Below are 5,984 nucleotides of genomic sequence, written 5' to 3'. Positions count from 1 at the left end.
CCACCCCGGGCCCGCCCTCCTCAGAACCGCAAGCACAATGGTGAGCCCACTTTCCACTGGGTTCCCAGGTTCAGCCGAGTTCTAGTTCATTGGGTTTTACTTCATGCAGCATTTTTCTGACCTCAGAGCAGTTTTCTGGCCCATTTTCTTGTTTAATCCCCTCAAAGACCCTACAAGGGGAGCAAGGAGTATTTCTATTTTATAGATGGGACAGTTGAGGCCTTGGGGGATGGGAGGGTCAAAAGACTTGTCCAAGGTCATACTGCTAGCAAGTAGCCCCATCAGGACTCAAACTCAAGGCCTCAGACGCCAAATCCAATACTTGCTTGGCGATGCCACAGATGGGCTGGTCCCAGTTCTAGCCATGTTGATTGTAGCACCGGTCACTTAGCAAACACCTTCCCTGTGGTTGGACCCAAGGAAGTAGGTACCATCATTTCACCCCCATTTTCACATGAAAAAACTGAGGGTCAGAAAGTCCAAAGGCCTTGTCCAAGGTCAATGGCCAGTAAGTGTGGAGCACGGGTTGGAACAAATGTTCTGTCTGAGTTGAGTCTGCTCTGAGCCACGAGTCCAGTGGTTCCCAAACCCAGTTAGACCTCACCTGGAGTTCCCTTGGAACTTGTAGAAATACAGATTCCCTGACCCCACCCCGAGCTCCCACATTCTAATTTTGTAGACTTAGGATGGAGCTGAGAAATCTGTATTTTTTAATAACAGCCCTAGGCATTTAGGAAGCTCAGCTCTAAACTAGGCTGCCATGTAAATATGACAGTGAAAACAAAACAATTTAAAGGTTAAGTTTAATTTAGCTATTTCCAAATTAACTCACTGTGCCTCTCTAATAATTAGAGTTCTCCTAATGATGGTACATACCCCACAAGAAGGGATTCAAAAACAGCCCGGCTGGCTGGGTAATAGCTACACTAGGGGTGAGGGGATAGTGACTGGCAAGGGGTGTCAGGAGGGCTCTTGGGGTGAGGTGGGGGGGGGTGCTGGCAATATCTGCTTTTTGTTCTGGTTGCTCGTTAGTCACCGTTTGTGTTCACTTTGTAAAAATTCATCAAGCTGTAACTCAAAAAGATGCACTCTGGTTTTGAATGTTTACAAAAAGAAAAACAGTCAGGCTGACCATTTGTTAGAGACACTGTACAAGGAACCTTTGCACAGAGTAGAGAGTTATCCTAGGGCTCCGGTAGGTTTCTTCTAATTGTTCACTTCCAAGAGTTTGAGATCCTAGGATTTGAATTTTTCAAGATGCTGTGATTTTCTGAGTCAATTCCCAAGATGTCAGGAGCCCCCCAATCTATAAAAGTAGTGAACGTTTAGTGAACTCTTCATGTGTGATGACTACTAGACTAAGAGCTTTACACATGTCCACTCATAACAACTCTGTGAAAAGAGCGCCATGCACCCCAGGACCCCTCAGGGAGGCGACATGATGAGCCAAGGTCACAGAGCTAGAAAACAGCAGTCAGGACGGGAACTTGAGCACCCTGGCTCCAGAGCGCATGTGCCAGCCATGGTGCCGTACTGATACTCAGCTCTGCTGCTTCCCAGGGCTAAACGTCTCAGTGTCTGAAATGATGCATTTTGTGCCATGTAGCCTTGCATTTGTGGGAGGACCCCAGAGGGCAGGGGATGCTGCAGGGGCAGACAGCAGGCAGCTCTGACCCGAGACATGCGAGCGCACACAGGCCAACACGCATGCACACGCTGATATTACCCCACAGCCAGCATGTACAGTCCTGCTTAGCTGGCTCCGAGGCCAATGCCGTGGGCACTGGAGCTGAACGGGAACGAGGACTGGAGAATTCTCCAGTGTGGGCTCCCTGCCCCCAGCCAGGGGACAGACAGCCGCGCTGCCCACTCACTGTCCCTCCACGGGGACATGCCAGTCTCAGGAATGGAAAAAGCCTCTCAGGAAATGGGGCAGCGGGGGATTTCTCTCTTCTGCAGGCTCCAAACTGGAACATGCTTAAGGCATCGCATCTTTCAGGAAGAGATATATTCTAGGAGATAATTTGTTGATCAGTGGGTAATAGTAGACTGTCAGGCCCTGTGATTGGCCAAGGGGGAGACAGCAACACATCTTCACCTTCTACTTTAACCCCTTCTCCTTAATTCATGCTCCTCCCACAGCCATAGACCCCCCCCCGCCAAGGCACTGTTTGACTTAAACTCTTTCAATACCGTCCTCCAATATTGACAAAATAAAAGCAATGCTCCCGTGATGATTTTCTGAAGTCCTTATGTTATAAAGGTATACATGAGAATAATTCCCGATGCAATTATATATCTGGGATTTGCTTTGAAATAATCGGGGGAGGCAAGAATTGGTGGGGGTATGGAGGAAACACAGTTGTTGAAATGGGTTTTTAAAATGCTATTCTGCTTATGTTTGTGTGTTTCTGTAATTTCCCATTAAAAAAAATTATATGTAAATTACATATTTAAAAAGCCAGACTCCTGGACCTGGCACAGAAGGCCGTCAATGACCTGGCCCCGCCCAGCTAATGGTTCCCTGCAGGCACCTGCTGTTTTCTGAATCACTGTGCCTTTGCACATGCTGCTTTCTCTTTCTGGATCGCCTTTTCCGCTTCTCTTTCCTTATCTAAGCCTTATTCAGCTTTCAGAACTAATGGTGGGTGCCAGCTCCTCCAAGAAGCCTTTATTGATTCTATAACTGGGTAAACGTGCTTCTCTGGGCCCCCACGCCAGCCTGAGTTTGTCTCTATATTACCACCTGGTTCAGGGTATTGAACCATCCATTTACCGGCCTGCCTCCACCAACTGTGAATCTTAGGGGGCCTGCCACATTGTCAGAGCTCACTCAGTCTATTGAACTAAATGTCTGTCGAGAGAACAGAAGCTGTGTGACTAAAAGGAAGTGACTTAGCTTTCCTGAGCCTCTATTTGTCTCCACACTGAAAACAATAGCAACAAGAAAACGAAGAGAGGATAGTGATAGCTGACCTTCAGGGCAGGTGTGCAGAGAAGAGAAAGTATATGTGAAACGGTTTAATCTGGTGACAATTGCATGGAGAAGCTCAGTAAGTCAGGTTCTCTTCCCAACATTTGAATCCCATGCTCAGAAATGGCTCACAGAAATGACACACTGACCCAGGACGCCAGCACAAACTGGCTGTTGACTTCGGACCAATCATTTTAAATCTATGGTTTCATCTGTAAAATGGGACCGATAATTCTTGAAGGCAGACTTCAGGGAACTCCAGAGGACCATTTCAGTTGTACAGTTACAGATGCCTGTTGACCCGCTGGCAATAGTGATGGAGTGGTGTGTGTGCACACGCGTGTGTGTGCGCGCGTGTGTGTGCATTGGTGGGTGTTGAGGGTAGGGTCTGATTGATGCAGTGTATGTCTCTTGTCCCCTGAAGGGCAGCTTGCAGTTTAGGGACCAAGCTTGTTGTTGTTCCCAAATTGTCCCCAGTGTATGTGGTGGTGATTTCCTAGCCTTCAAGACTGACAGCTCCCCTGCTGCCCCGCCCCAAGCACACACATAGAAACACAGGAAACAGGATCGTCTGGTGAACTGGACTAGGCAGACAGAGGCAAAGGAAGTGAAAAGATCTGGGTAGTGGTCCCGCCTTCCTCCCTCACTTGCTGTGTGATCTCGGTCAAGTTGGCAGCCTTCTCTGGTGAGGTCCCAGCATCTCCATCTGTCTGACTCAATTATCTCTAGGTCCTCTTCCATTCCTGACTCTTATCAGTGATTGGGTTGGGCTAATGCTTCGTCCCTCTAAGTGACAGTCCTCCTCTATGAATTAGAAATGAAGATTCATTCATTCTCTCAACAGGTATGCAATGAGCTTCTCGTATGTGCCAGGCGCTGTGCTAGACCCGGGTGGGCAAGGCTGGAGCAGTGAGCGACAGTTATAAGAGAGACGATATCAAACCAAAAATATACAAATAACTAAAATTTCAATTGTGATTTGTCTTAGGAAGGAACCCTTCAGGGTGCCGTGAGCGCTCTCCACCCCAGGGGAAGCGGAGGAGAACTCTGCGATGACTTGATGGATGGCTGTGAACAAAATAAATAAGGCCCTGTGCATTCCATGCATTACCTCATTTAATTCTCACATCAATTCTCTGAGAAAAGGACTGTTATTATCCCCATTTTTCAAATGAGGAAGCTGAGCTTTTGAGGAGTTGAGGCCCAGGCCACACCACTGATTATAGCCAGGACTTGGACCCACACTTTTCCTTGTACACCTGTCTAGAAACCCCCATTATAAATGGAAGCATTAGTACCATCAGTTACAGAAATCGTAGTGTTGAGGGTCTGAGCGAGCATAGCTTGTGCTGGGGACCCAGGAAGCACGGGAAGCTTCCAGAGGCTCTGCCCACGCTGTCCTGAAGGCACCCAAAAGGCAGGGCCCAGGAAGGGTACAGAAAGGTCCCCGACTGTACCAACCCTGTCACCCCCAGCACATACTAATTTTCTCTAAGGCTTGTCACCTGCCCCACGTTCTTTCCCACCTGACCCCACCTGGCCCGCAGCACTGCTGGCTCCATGGCCTATCGTGTGGCAGCTGGAAGGAGAACCTCCAGGCCAAGGTGAGTTCAGCTGCACCCAGAGAAGAGCGTGCAGGGAGTGGACCGTGGCAGCCCAACTCACAGAGAGCGGGTGTCGGGGGAGCGCAGCGGCCCCTCCCCGTGGAAAGCACAGGCACAGCTGATACCTAAGGCTGAAGAGTGTCAGAGGCCTCCTGAGTCTGGTTCCCTGAGTCCTTCAGGAGGCCACTAAGAGTCGTGGAATCAGAGGGGAGTTCCAGGGAGACCTTGACTCCTTCTAGTTCTTCCCCCATATTACAGATGAGGACACTGAGGCCCAGGGAGCTCATGGCAGAGGGACTCTGTTTCACTCCTTCAGGCTAGCCAACATCATGAACGCAGCACCTTTCAGCCAGAAGTGTAACCTGTGTGTCATGTACCTGTGCTCCTGGGGGAAACCCAAGCTCACTGCTTACTGACCATGAGACATTGAGCCCCTCAGGTTCCTCGCCTGCAAAATGCTGACAATCATTCCTGCTCTGCTTATCCAACAGGCTTGTTGGGGTGAATTGGTTAATTACAGATCTTAATAATCCAACCACCTTTATTTTATAAATATGCAAATAGGCCCAGAGAGGTATATAACTGTCCTAGGCTACACAGCCTGTGAGTCAGAGACACAAATAATGAAATTCCCTTCTCACCTTGCCAGCTTTGAAAACACATTTTTCAAATGACCGTACATGCTCAGCCTAGTCCCTGAACCCAGGAAGCATCCAGCGAATATCAGCTGTAATAGTGACTCTTAGCAGTGACCTGCGTGGAGGGCACAGTTAACCTGCCCAGGCTCAGTTCCCCATCTGTAAAACCAGCTGAAGGAAGGACAAGAAGCACTCATCCTGAGCCCGCCTCTCTCCTTCCCTCCCTCCCTCCTTTCTCCTGAGCCCAGGCGTCAGCTCAGGCGGCATGTGGCTGAGGACAGAGGCAGCCTTTCTGAGCCCTTGGCAAACCGGGGCACAGCCTGGCTGCTCCCCATGTTGGGGCAGATAGCATTCCTCTGCCCCCTAGAGGAGGGCTGAACTGTGGCCGGGTGGCTCTGCTCAGCGTTCCACTCCCGCACTCCTGCCTCCAAAGATATGCATCGGGTTCCTGCTGCCCCCAAGACAAGGAAACAGAGCTGCCCACTCCCTGCCCCTAACCCCAGGGCCCCCTCTGGTGCCTCGCCCACTCTCAGCCTTTCACAGCCTTTCACAGTGCTTGACAGAGACCGTGAGCACCCCCATTTTACAGCCAGGAAAGCTGAGGTTCTAATCCGGATAAAGAGTCACAAGAAAGCCGGAGCTGGCCAGGTTATCTGACTGCCCTAAGGAGCCCCTCCTCCTCACCAGGTGGCTTTGTCTGTGATAGGGGCCCCTGTGCACCCTGGGCACACACAAGCAGCCACCACCTCTCCAGTCCCTGGTCCCAGC

The 5,984-nt window shown here is 50.1% G+C and overlaps 2 protein-coding genes across 2 annotated transcripts in view; one reads left to right on the top strand and one right to left on the bottom strand.

The window, feature by feature from the left end:
- Window positions 1-5,984, top strand: part of SLC36A1 (solute carrier family 36 member 1) — a 149,240-nt gene that overhangs the window by 141,376 nt on the left and 1,880 nt on the right. The gene's annotated exons all lie outside the window — the stretch shown is intronic.
- The window catches only part of FAT2 (FAT atypical cadherin 2), a 93,621-nt gene that overhangs the window by 86,952 nt on the left and 685 nt on the right, over window positions 1-5,984 (bottom strand). The window lies entirely within an intron of this gene.

Source organism: Hipposideros armiger, unplaced genomic scaffold, assembly GCF_001890085.2.
Source record: "Hipposideros armiger isolate ML-2016 unplaced genomic scaffold, ASM189008v1 scaffold_725, whole genome shotgun sequence".
NCBI classification, from domain to species: domain Eukaryota; kingdom Metazoa; phylum Chordata; class Mammalia; order Chiroptera; family Hipposideridae; genus Hipposideros; species Hipposideros armiger.
Note: the sequence above shows the minus strand (reverse complement) of the source record. Positions and strands in the feature narration are given on the sequence as shown.